General features: G+C 40.8%; 1 protein-coding gene across 1 annotated transcript in view; it reads right to left on the bottom strand.

Moving 5' to 3' along the window:
* The window catches only part of EHF (ETS homologous factor), a 34,544-nt gene extending 23,915 nt beyond the window's left edge, over positions 1-10,629 (bottom strand). The window contains exon 1 of the mRNA XM_082761141.1: positions 10,520-10,629. The gene's annotated coding sequence lies outside the window, so the exon portion shown is untranslated. The remainder of the gene's footprint in view (positions 1-10,519) is intronic.
* Between the last annotated feature and the right edge of the window lie 1,727 nt (positions 10,630-12,356).

Here is a 12,356-nt window from a genome sequence, read left to right as displayed (position 1 = left end):
CTAACACCTTCTCCTTTTCCCTTGGCTCTGGCTCCCCAACCACTTCCCTCTACCTTCCACGACAGCTTCTCTTTGCGTTGCCTTAAAGACAAAGTGTGTACTGGGAGACCTGCTTTCTATACAGCTAACATAGCCCGCGTGACTCTTCGGCTATTAGTGAATAATGACAATAATTGTGTTTGTATTCATGTTTGGCTCTCATTAGATGCTGAAATGTTTACAACGTAACAGCTACTCAGACACACAGAGTCTGACATACACTGCTGCAGCAGCCAGGATTTCGTGGAGAAGTACGTTTTAACCTCTATCACAACCATCACTTCTCTTTTGTTAAGGGAGTAGTCTGGTTTTCAGCAGTAACAACCACTAATTTGTCTATTTCTGAAATAAAAAGATCCTTTTTTTATGCATTTTTTTTTTTTAACGTGGTTGCATACATTGCATTTTTATAAAGAGCAACTGCTTGGAAACTGCAGGTTTCTTTTTTGGGTATGGTTTCTATGTGAGAACTGCACAGAATAAGGAACACGGGTTGGACACCACAAAAGGGAAGGTGCCCTGGGGGTCACTGTGAGCAGCTTCTGGTGTCTGGGAAGGAGGGGTAAGGCAGAGATTTTCCTGGTGGGGAGAGCAGCCCCACAGACACGGGCACAGGCGAGCTCTCGGCATGAGGAGATATGAGCCTTCATATCCCTAACATGCCAGTACGCTCAGGCCAGGACGCTCAGACAGCCCAGCTGAGAGACTGCTACTCATCGGTGTGGTGCCAATCTTGTTCCTAGGACCTTACAGCTATGAACATCTCCTCAGTTAGTCCAGAAGCTGACTCAAAGTAAAGACAGACATCTGCTTTTTTTGTCTCCTGTACCACAAACTACTAGCAGGAGAGGTATCCAGCTGGAGTATTTGGAAATCTTCCCGCTCTTGGGAAGAACAGAGATGAAAACTTGAATATAAATTTCATCCCTTTTAGATCTTCATACTTAAAATCTGCTTCTTTCTCATGATTAACACGTAAATTTTCCCGGTGGGCCTACTATTCTTTTACATTAATTGATTAATTTGATTAATGAATGAATAGTGTTTCTTCATTAAATACGTGAGGAGATAGCACAAATCAGCTAGGATTGGGGATATGGAAGTTGAGAGGTAAGTGTTTTATCCTAAACTAGGTCCAATCACAGCTTGCTGGGGGTCTAAGCCACTCAACAGCAGTGTATATACCTTATTGCAACCCACCTAACTGCGATCTGATCGCACTCTTTTGCTGGCATGAGAGCAGAAGGTTGTTTCAAGGAGTAGACATAGCAGAGGCAATACAAGGCTTGCGATGGGAAGGATTATTAGTTGCAGGAGTTAGGGAGGGTTTACGTCGCTGACTATTACCTCCTTTGGCTGGGTCAGGCGTGTTCCCTAGTGCCAAGCCGGGGAATATTGATCCCAGCAGCGTGACGGTATCTCCAGCCAGGATGCCAGCTCCTCTTCCACTCCCCTCCAGACTATGAAGTATCCCAAAGCGGGCAGGTGTTTGCGAAGGAATGTGTCTCCAAACAGGCAGCTATCACAGAAATAGTTCAACAGAGCTCACTGACCCTGTTGCTGAAACCTGCTGTCAGGCAGACCATTACATTGACTGCCATTCAGTCTTGCGTGTTTGTATGCGTTTAGTAAGTGCATTTATTTGCAGCCCAGCCGTGCCCATGTGGTTTCTTCATATGGTGTTTGTTGTGTAAAGAATAAGAGATTGCAAGACCACTGCCCTGGCATCCCACTCCACTGGCTGCACAGAGCTGCCTGCTTCGCCCCTGGATGTAGCCATGGGCTCACTCGCCCCACACAGCCAGGACTTCGAGGAAGCCCTGTGCCTCCTGTGCCTCCTAGAGCCACGTGGCACTGGGACAGTGGCTGACGCACTCATTTATGCTTCATGCCTTCATTAAAAGCAGCCAGAAAATGGGGGAGTGAAGTTTCCTTGCTCTGCAGCCATTTCCTAAAGGTAAAGCAAGGAGAAACAGTGGGAAACATCTCCCTGCTTTTGTAAAAGCCAAGAGCAGCTTTCCCCCCTCTCCTGCCTGTGGTTAGAGGAGCAACACTTTCATGGCGCCTCTCCTCCTCAGCTGGCACAGCGAGCTGCCCATCCCGTTCCCATTGATTTCTCCAGTGGTTGCATTAAACAATACAATGGAGTGTTTATGTGTCAGTGTTGGGAGCAGGTTGTTAAGTAAAACCCACCGTAAATAGAGCCGTTAATTCAGTTGCTGGCATGGCTCTCTGTTATCTTCTCAATACCTCCCAGAGGGTATTAGCCTTACCCTTTCGTTTGAGTTGGCAGCAGAGTTATTTTTTTGCACCTGCTGCTCTACTCCGATAACAACACAGGTCAGCTTTGATTTGTTGGAATATAAACAAAAGAGCAAAGCCAGGCATCTGCCTCAACAGCCTGGGCCGGTTTGACGATAGAGCTTTTCCCATTGGGTTTTGTACAAATGTACTCTTTCAATTCTTACGTGAACTCTCTCCTGCTTCATAAATAGAACTTTGCTACAGAACAGCCTGGTGTCAGGAGGACAGCTCAACACCGTACTTTTCCATCAACTGAAATCTCAACAGGGCAAAGTAATGCTCTTCTGAGGGTGAAGTCAGAACAGGTGTCCCATGAAACACGTAAAGAAAAATAAGCTGAGACACAGAGGTCTGAAAATCAGCAGGAAAAAGCAGCAAATTAGGTATAGATTTTACAAGCAAATTAAGCAGTAGATGACCCTTCTTGAGAGAGGAAGAAAATATGAAGCATTGTGAGGGTTTACTTTCCCATGTTCACCTATGCACACTCCACCTCTTAACCTGCTCTTTACCAACAAATAAATAAGTAAACTCTACAAGAAGTAGGTTCTCAGCTGGAAAATGGGCCAGTTTTAAGGTCTTCTGAAAAATCAAGCCTACAGGGCTCATGTACTGTAAAAGCATTTATGTTGATGGCAGGAATACTGATAACCATAGAGCAGAAAAGGAAGAGTCCCCAGACAGTGAAAGCAGTAAATAGCACAAAGCACAGAAATGAAGGAAGGAACTAACTTTACCTCTTCATGACAAACAGGAAAATTGAGAAACAGAGCTGAAATGATTTGTTTAAGACACATAGTAAGTCAGTGGACAAGTCAGTCTAACTCATATCTCCAGTTCAAGCCCCATTGTTATCCATTGCATCACGTCTACAGAAAAAATTTCAACATGCAGATGAGTTAGGATGATCGTGGGGTATTTTGAGGGCAAAGAGAAGGTACTAAATAAGAGAAACAATTTTCTGTAAAACAGAGACCTGTTTAGACTGAAGCAAGACTCTTCTATGCATCATGGATATTATGTGCCTAGTAGAGATTTGAATGTTAACTTAGCCAAACAATTAAATCTACACTTGAAGCATTAAATCAAAAAGCTGCCCTTGACCTATGTATGATCCTGAAAAGGAGTTAGAAATTCCTAAGTAGAGCTGGCTGAAATTCAAAATTTCTGTTCTATGGAACTGTGGCTACTTCAATGCTTTTTTTTTTTCCTTTTTTTTTTTTTTTCTTTTTAATCACGGTGAAAGAAAGGAACTTTAAAGTTCCCTGGCAAAAGAGAGGGAGGATCCCCATCCCTATGAGCTGACATGTAAAAACCTATATTCAAGTTGTCCCAGTAACAAAAGTGCAACTCAGCCTGTTATGCAAAATTGTTTGTAGAAGGTAGAAAATGTCAAACACTGAACTGCAATAGTACTGCAGGCAGGCAGCATTGTCACCGGATCTGACGGTCTCAAACACTTGCTGGGATGTGAAGTTTATGATCCTATTTCTCCCCTTTCACCAATTGCTGCTATTCCTTCTCTTCCTCCTTATTTCTTTTATTTATTTTGTTTTCATTTCATTTACTTTCTTTTATTCTCTCTTTTGGTTTTGCCTTCTGTTTAATCAGACTGGCTGACTGGCCAAGGAAACTTGAATACCATCACGAGCCTGTAACCAGTAAGACAAACAATAACAACATCTCCAATTATCTATCTGTGGCACAGGAGTTCCAGGTCTTACTGCAACTATGGGGTTTGTGTGCAGATCTCTAGGATGGAGGCTGGAGGAGTAGGAAACAGGGGAAAAAGCTCTGTTCCCTCTGCTCTTTTTGCTCCCCTCTGCAAGTATGTATCTCATTTAGTCCTCAAGGTAACTGGAACGGGTTCTGCCAACAAAACCAATAAAAATATTTCCGGACTATTTCAAGCAGCTATTTTTTTCAAAAGGAGATTTATTACCATCTGATTTATTCCAACTGTAATGTTTTTCTAGAAAGGGGGAGTTAGTAAAGATCTTTTTTTTTTTTTTAAAAAAAAAAAAAAAAAAAAGCTGTTTTCAGTGGGATTTTTTTTCTTCCTTTTTTTTTTCATATTTTTAATGATTAAATCTTCATAAGATTTTTAATATTGAAGATGTGCTATGCCATAAGGCAGGCTGATACCTTGGTTCTAAATTCCCCCAAACCTTGTTAACTTTTCACGTGTGTAGTACCATTGACTATGTTAACACCCTTGAATCTCTGCATCCCTCCAATACATTGATGTTGAATGTAGCAGAACATGTCTGCTGCTAAAGCTGCAGAACTGCTGCTGTGGGGCTCGGGGAAGGGCAACCCTGGGCACAGCAGCTCTCAGGCCATGCACATGCCTCCGCAAGAAAGCCGACTATGGCACAGGGCAAAAACAGCAGGCATGGAAGTCACAGACAGCTCACGCTTGGGCTCTAGGCATGAGGAGCACTTCGCTTGCTGCAGGACAACACACGTTGACCATTTATACCTGCTGACAAAATACACCGTAATACAACTAGCTGTGTATTTTCAAGGATTAAATGAAGTTTTTCAGATTATCACACAAAGTTGGTGGAATATGGGGTAAACATTCAAATTCCTATTTTAAAAAGTAAAGAAAGAAAGCCCACACAGGAGATAAGGGATGTGCATGTGCACGTACTTTGTTCAGTGTGGTTGTGTGACTGCATGCGTATCGGGAGTGGCTACAGACAGACTGAGAAAGATTTACTGGATTGACTATAATTTGACTATCTTCCAAAAACATTTAATCATTTGAGATTTTAAAGGAGGAAGAGAAGTTTCTACCTGTTCTCACAACGTATAACAGCTCCATCAAAAAAAGTCTTAGGGAGGGTAAAGATAACTACAAGTCACTAAATGAAGGAAAAACCTATATCTATTTCACTTTGTACCTCCTGCTTTTGATAAGTCTCTAAGGATATCTCACTTGTCTAATCACCTATTAATTCAGTCTTCTAAAACCTTTTTCATCTTTCTCTATCAGGGCAGCTGCCTGGGAACATTACAAGTGATGTCTGAGTTGTGTGGCAGATCCCACTGCAAAAGAGATGAGAACAGCACCCTTCAATGTGTCAGAATTTAACTCCCTGATAAAGCCCCTTCATAGCCATGCCAATCTATGAGACAGTTGCTTAACCAAGCATACTTTGAAAGTGCATCATCAAGATGCAAGCTTCGTCGCTGTTGTGCAATAATAATTATATGTTTCAGTAAAAATCATTAAGAAAGTTTGGGGGTAATCATTACATTGTGCATTTAGTTTCATTCCTGACCATTGCATCTTGGGCAGTTTTACACAGGATCGTTAATTATATAGCAATATGAATTAGTTACCTGTTCACTGCCAGATGAAAGAAAACCCAGAGTGGTTTTAAAAAACAGAAACATTTTTTTGATGATGGCATCAGTAATTTGGACGATAGAGTGTATTTTAACACATAGAAACTCAATCCTTATGGATCTGTAGGGGCTCAGGAAACTTTTCTGTCTACATCTGATAGTGAGCAGAGTAAATACTAAAGACATTATGTCTGTATCCTTCCTCCCTAATAAGAGGACTATTTTATCCTTTGTATTCACAGATCATGGATGTAGAATGGCTTTCTTTTCACCACTGCAGAGCAATCCTCTTTTATTGTTCTGTCTTCTTGGTCTATAACCAGCAAACAACCAACCCCAGCTAGCTGTTTTTTCTACTAGTTCTCATACTCTTTCCTGTGGAGCACATTTCATAAGATCAGCAAAAGTAGAGGTAATGATAACCATGTGCAATGTCAGCTTTTCGAAAGGGAGCCTTTGAGGGATCTTCCTCATAGAGAGAGACATGCAAAATGCCAAACGCAAGTTGGTTGCTCTACTGGCTACATGACTCCATGTTTACTCATTCTCACCCATCTATAGGCCAATGACCAACAAATGTCCCAAGCATTTTAGGCATTCAGCGACGGATTTGGTTCAAGCTACATCCCTAATAAAGCTCAAACGAACTCTCATACTAAGAAAGACTGGTAACTTCCATAGATAACAAGTTAATCCTTACTTTTCCATATGCTAGCTGTGTGAACAAACCCTTCTTAATTTACCCTTTCTGTTATTAGTGTTACTTACAAATTTCGCCCTTACCAAGTTTGTAATGTATCTTTTTCACAAAGGTTTAGTGAAAAAAGTCCATGGTTCATCTGCGGGCAAAATACGTGCAAGCTGCAGAGTGAGCTGAAGGCAGGGAAAGGAAGAAAGAACAACAGACATTTGTAGTTAGAGATCTTGCAGCATCCTCGAGGCTGGCTGAGCAGCTGAAGCCAGTGGACTTTGCTGAGATTGTGTTGGACTTCCTTGGTGCCCACAAGGCACATCGTACCATTAGGAAGAAAACTCCATGAGTTTATGCTTGAAAGTTTAGCAATAGCTAAGCTGTGAGACTGGAAAGAGACTTGACTTCTCTAAACATCGCCAACTATGCAAGCTACAGAAATTGTTAGCATTTCTGTTCATTTCCTCATGTACAGCAAAGCCTTTATATTCGATTCTACCACATCCTAACATCATGTGTCATTAGCAATGACAACAGACAATTACGTTTGTGACCCTTTTCTTTTTATGTGTTGCTTACCGCAGGAACGCCTGCCTAGTCCTTGACAAGAAGGACCTAATTCGCAACCGTAAGAAGGCTGATGAGAAAGAGAACACTGCAAGACCATAGAAAATCCTTTAAAGGGTGGTCACGCTACCACCAGAACAAGAAGGGGTCGTTCATCTATCTGTTTCTTAGTCGCAGCACACTGACCAATTTTTAAGCCAGACAGGTCTGTCCCACTGTCTGGGTACCACAGGCTGTTGCTCCAGTTCACAGAGATGGCATTCATTGTACTGGAGACAGCTCGGGCACTGGTGTGGGAACTGAAGCACACCAACGGCAATAGAAAGCATGTAACCGTGGACTCCGCAAAACAAATCTGGGTAATGCTGCAGTCAGTGGAAAGTTTGCATGGGAGAAGACTGAATGATTTGGTCGTTAGACTAAGCTAGACACATTTATAAAGAGCGTGGAAGGGATGAACAAAGAAGGGTAGATAAGGAACAATTCTGGAAAGGTGTCATGTCTCATGGACAGTTCTCTCAGCTCACAGAAACAATAAAATCTTTAATCCTCTTCTGTAAGAACTGACCGTAAATACTCACTTCTTCAGCAGGTGTAGAAATTAATCCACCCAGGATTTTTTTGTGCAATTTACTGTGGGAGAGGCAGCAGGCTAACACAACAGTCCTGTCTCCACACAGACTCACTTACGGAAATCCTTCATTTTCCTCCCTAATCTCTCTTCATCTGTGTCTCCAGATGATTTTTCCTTTTTAGTTTGATCTCTCTCCATCACAATTTGTTACCTTGCACCTCCCAGACAGAACAAGTACTGATGTTAACAATAAAATTCACTAGGAATGAAAAAGAAAAAATTAAAAAAATGAAGGAAGTTCCGCGGGAGCCAAATGATTTAATTTTGTCTTTGTCCAGCTCTCCAATAGTCTGTTTTCACCACTGCCAAAAACTCAAGATACCCTGAGAATATCTGAAGTAATACAAAATTACTGTGGCAATACCACACCATATTCTCTCGGGTGACAAGAGAATAATAATTTTCCATGTTAAACAGACCACATTCTATTACCTGATCTCACCATGACTGGGATAATAAGAATTGTTGTCACCCTATAAACTGCTGTGAAGGGTTACCTAATTTCTGCTGGGGCAAACAAGCACTAGTCTGCTCTGATACAGGATTCTTTATTACTATGACTTGGGAAGAATATACTGATTTATTGGCCTCAAGGGCTTTACAAATACCAATAGGACTAGCAAAAAATGAAAAAAAAAAAAAAAAAAAAAAAAGGAAAAAAAAGCAAGTGAACAACATCAGCACTATTAATGATAACATTGCCTCTGCGTGTAGGACCAATGCATGGAGGTGAGAAGGGGGTCTAGAGAATGATGACTCTTCGAAAGCCTCAAACATGCTTTATAAACTCCTGACCCAGAAATCCAGTATGGGGTAGGCATCACCTCTGAGAATAGGTATCACCTTTGGGGGCTAAAACACATATTGACTCACATTCCCTTTCTGGTTGACTTTGCTGTTCCTACAGCCTGTGTCCTATCCTGACACCCAGACTTGACCTTTGGTGTTAAAAAATTAGTGGGAACCACCAAAGGGATTAAAGGATGGAAAAGCTTACAGTGAAACTGGCACTAGTGTTTCCATGAGATGGAAAAGCCTATGGGGCTCTGACTACCATATTTATCAAAAACGAGGCTAAGGGAGAAGTTGTTCACAGCTACACACAGCTACCAACACAAGGAACAGAAAATTGTCACTTAGGGAAACTTCACGTTAGCCATCAAAAGATAACAAAATCAGGTGGCTGAATGCTAAAGCTAGACCACGTCAGACTGAAAATGAGACAAAATATTTTTAGAGGAATGAAATCCTCTAATCTAAGAATCTAAGCAGTTAATTAAAACATTCTGGTGAATTTCCCATCGTTGGACTTCTGGACTTTTTTTTTCAAGACTGGAAGTTTTCTAGAAGATAAACTCTACTTTAAGCCACCTAATTAAACTTGAAAATTCTGGGAAGTCCTATGTTGTTATCACCACAATCACTTCTGGTTTTAAAACCTGTAAGGGTCAGGAATTAAACTGTCATTAATTGTGATATTTGCTGGTGAAACAGCTTAATCCTGTTGTTTTTCTAGTTTTAATTGCAACTGTTTTCTTTGGTTTCCACATCTGCATTAAATATAAAGCCTCTCTGTTTTCCAGCTCTGGTATTTTCTGCAGTGCAAAATAAATGACAGCAAACTGCTTAAATTGCTACCCACAAATTTGCTATCAAAACAGAACTTAAAGGAGTGCATTTTTTTTATTACTCCACTCAAGTTTTCACAAATTACAGGAAATACTGGTATAAGAGGGTATGTTTAACACAGTTCCATGTGACACAGGTACAAATAAAATCATTAAGTGAAACTTTTACCTCAGTGTTAATTTCTATCATTAAGTGATTTCATTTCAAAAAGAATATGAAAAATGATAGTCGGATATACCTTAGAAACAAAGGTGACGTATTATACGTTTAGATGAAGTAATCTAAAATCTCATTACTGATAAAATTCAATAATTCTGTAACTACATACATACAAGAGCATTTGCCTAAAATCTCTCGTGGTGAAAAACAAATGTTTATCACTAAGCCCATCACATATGTTTTACACAATCAGTGTAGATTTTGAGCAACTTTTTCTTTACATGCACTTCTACCATTAAACAGAATTTGAGAAGTCTCTTTCTTGCTGTGTCTATACCTCAAGGGGCCAATTCTGGTTCTATTCAAATAAAATTACCATTGGAAGAGAAACAAATTAAACAAGCAAAGACACTGCAGGCCTCTGCTCACATTGTATTTACCTACTCAGTGCTTGAGCCGGCTTCTCTGGGGTGCTTACACTTAGAAGGGACTAAGAGCAACAGAACCCCACTTGCCACTGAGCTGCCACGAAATTGACTTGAGGTTAAATTGGGCCAAATTATAAATTTCCTTTAGGATTTTTCACTATCAGTACAATCACCATCACCATCCTCATCACTAAAAGCAACAGAAACACCATCCTTGTAAAGTGTCTCCCTGTTCTGTGCCACCAGCACTCTCAGGGGTATCAAGAAGGTCCACTCCAGTCTCTCACCCCTCACCTTACTGATTAGATGACTTCTCTGGGGACAAAAGCAGCAGATTTGGGACCCAGAATATTGCCAGCTACATCAGAGACTTTGAGTAATTCTGATGAAGCCACTGGCTCAATTTGAGGTCATTGACATTCTGGGTGAGTAAAGGCAGCAGGTCTGGCCCCAATCAAACATAAACACAACAGGCTTATTTAAACATAAGTAAGATGCAAGTTCAAAATAGGAAAACTGAAGTCTTTATTGTAACGTTAAAAAGCGTTTTGATCAAATTAGTTTAGCTGCTGTTCCAAAGTGGGAAGGGAGGGGCTCGGTAGGGTGGGCATGAGTCCAGTAGACACTTCTCTCTTTTCTTTTTTCATGGGTGTTAATTTAAAGGAAGTATATTAAAAAATAATAATAATAATAATAACCCAAACACCTTACCTCATTTAGCTGCAGATTCTGGAGTGGAAATCCTTAACTGAAGCAATGGGAAGACTGTCTAAAGAACAGTAGGTTGGGTAAACACAGGTACCAGGTTATCTCTCCTAAAGACTCCCAGGAGTGAAGATAAATGGATGTGATATTAATTTTAAAACATTTTGCTGAACACTCAGGCAGCCAATAGGGGAATTCCTTAGGTCACTTCCTGTTCATTTGATTGGGTCTGCAACGACAACAACGAAGACGAGGTTGGGAGCATTTGCATAAGGCCAGCTCAGTCCTCAGTATTCAAAGAGAACAGGTCTAACCGGGTTACACGTGTGGCTCCAGAACAAAAGAGAAACCTGGTAATGGATGAGGGATTGATTTCTTTGTAGTTGTTTTTTTAAGACCATCCCTTTTTTTTTTTTTTTTTTTTAAATGGAGGTTATTTCAGGTAGATAGGGAGATTATAATTAGAATGAGGAGAAGTGAAGAGCAGGAATGTCCTAAATTAAAATTAGTCTGAAAATAACATGAGAAGATGCATGGTAAGTAATAGCCCTGTGCTGCCAGAGAGGTGGACTGGATGAGCCAATATCATGGGCTTGATTCTTTCTTTTTATACCTCCAGAGCCCTGTGAAATGAATGAGTTTGCACAAGAGGGAGTTCTAGGTCTTCCAGCTTCTCTGGGTATCTAAGAGAATGTAAAAGAAAATGGGGAAAAAATCTTCAGTGTAGGTGTACACAGGGACGAGTATGAAAGAACAGCTACAGGAAGATTAACATGGTAGAAAATCAGCAGATCAATGTTTAGCTTTACACTTCTCTGCTTTTAAACTTCTTAATTCTGATGGGGATTAGGACCAGCGGGGAAGAGCTAAAACCTTTCTTAAGGCATCTACTCCACAGCACATGGAAGTCAGGCAAAATATTTGTTTGCTCTTCCGAGCCACAGGCTGGGTGTTGGATGAGAGGCCTTTCACTATCCAGTCATCAGTTCAACTCCTGAGTTGGGTGAAAAGCACGGAAGCACTGTTTCCTCATGTAATATCTGTGCTTTATGGACAGTTCCTAGAATTGCGAGACCAAATATGTCCTTGACTATGTGCAAGTTACTTCTCCAGATTGCAACCAGGAACCTGAGCAGGAAATGAGGTGCCTAAATGAAAATATGAACTGTCATCTATCGTCAGGTAGCAACATATGAAACTTCTAGGGTTTCATTAATTTGTATGTATAAAGCATAAGAATTGCTGAGCGTTTTTATTCTGTGATTTTTCAGAGGTCTATGTGAAATTAATTTTCCAGTCTCTGTTCACTTTTGGTTCCAGGGCTCATCATAAATCTCCTTCCCGACAGATGTACTCTCAGTGCTAGGTTTACCAAGCACAGGGAATGAATTGTCCTTCAACATCTAGAGATACTATTAATCATTAATCAGGATCCATTGTCAGTTTAGAGGAAACATTACACACGTTATTTATGCTGAACCTGATTTCAAGATAAATTGTGGATCTCAGGCCCAAGGAATGTCACCTTTGTTCCTATCATCCACACTAACACCAACGATACTAAAACACAAGTTGTTTTTGTTCACACAGATCAGGTGTGCATGAGTACGCGTGGTTTGAGAAAATCCCATTGTTTTTCAGCTGGGATACAGTCAAGTTCCATGGCTGCTCACCTTGACTCTCACTTATCAAAGTTGTCCTTGTGGCAGAAAGAGGCTGTAAATTTCCATCTTGGAGAGCAGTATCACACCAAGGGCTAAGGATGTCATTGAAAAGAGCTACGCAACTGTTCAGAGTTTTCACAAGTAGGTCAACTATCTGCAAGATTTCTCTACGCATTCAT

The sequence above is a fragment of the Aythya marila genome, assembly GCF_965140915.1.
Source record: "Aythya marila genome assembly, chromosome: 5".
In the NCBI taxonomy this organism is placed as follows: Eukaryota; Metazoa; Chordata; class Aves; order Anseriformes; family Anatidae; genus Aythya; species Aythya marila.
The sequence above is the reverse complement of the archived record's forward strand: the minus strand, read 5'-3'. Positions and strand labels throughout refer to the sequence as shown.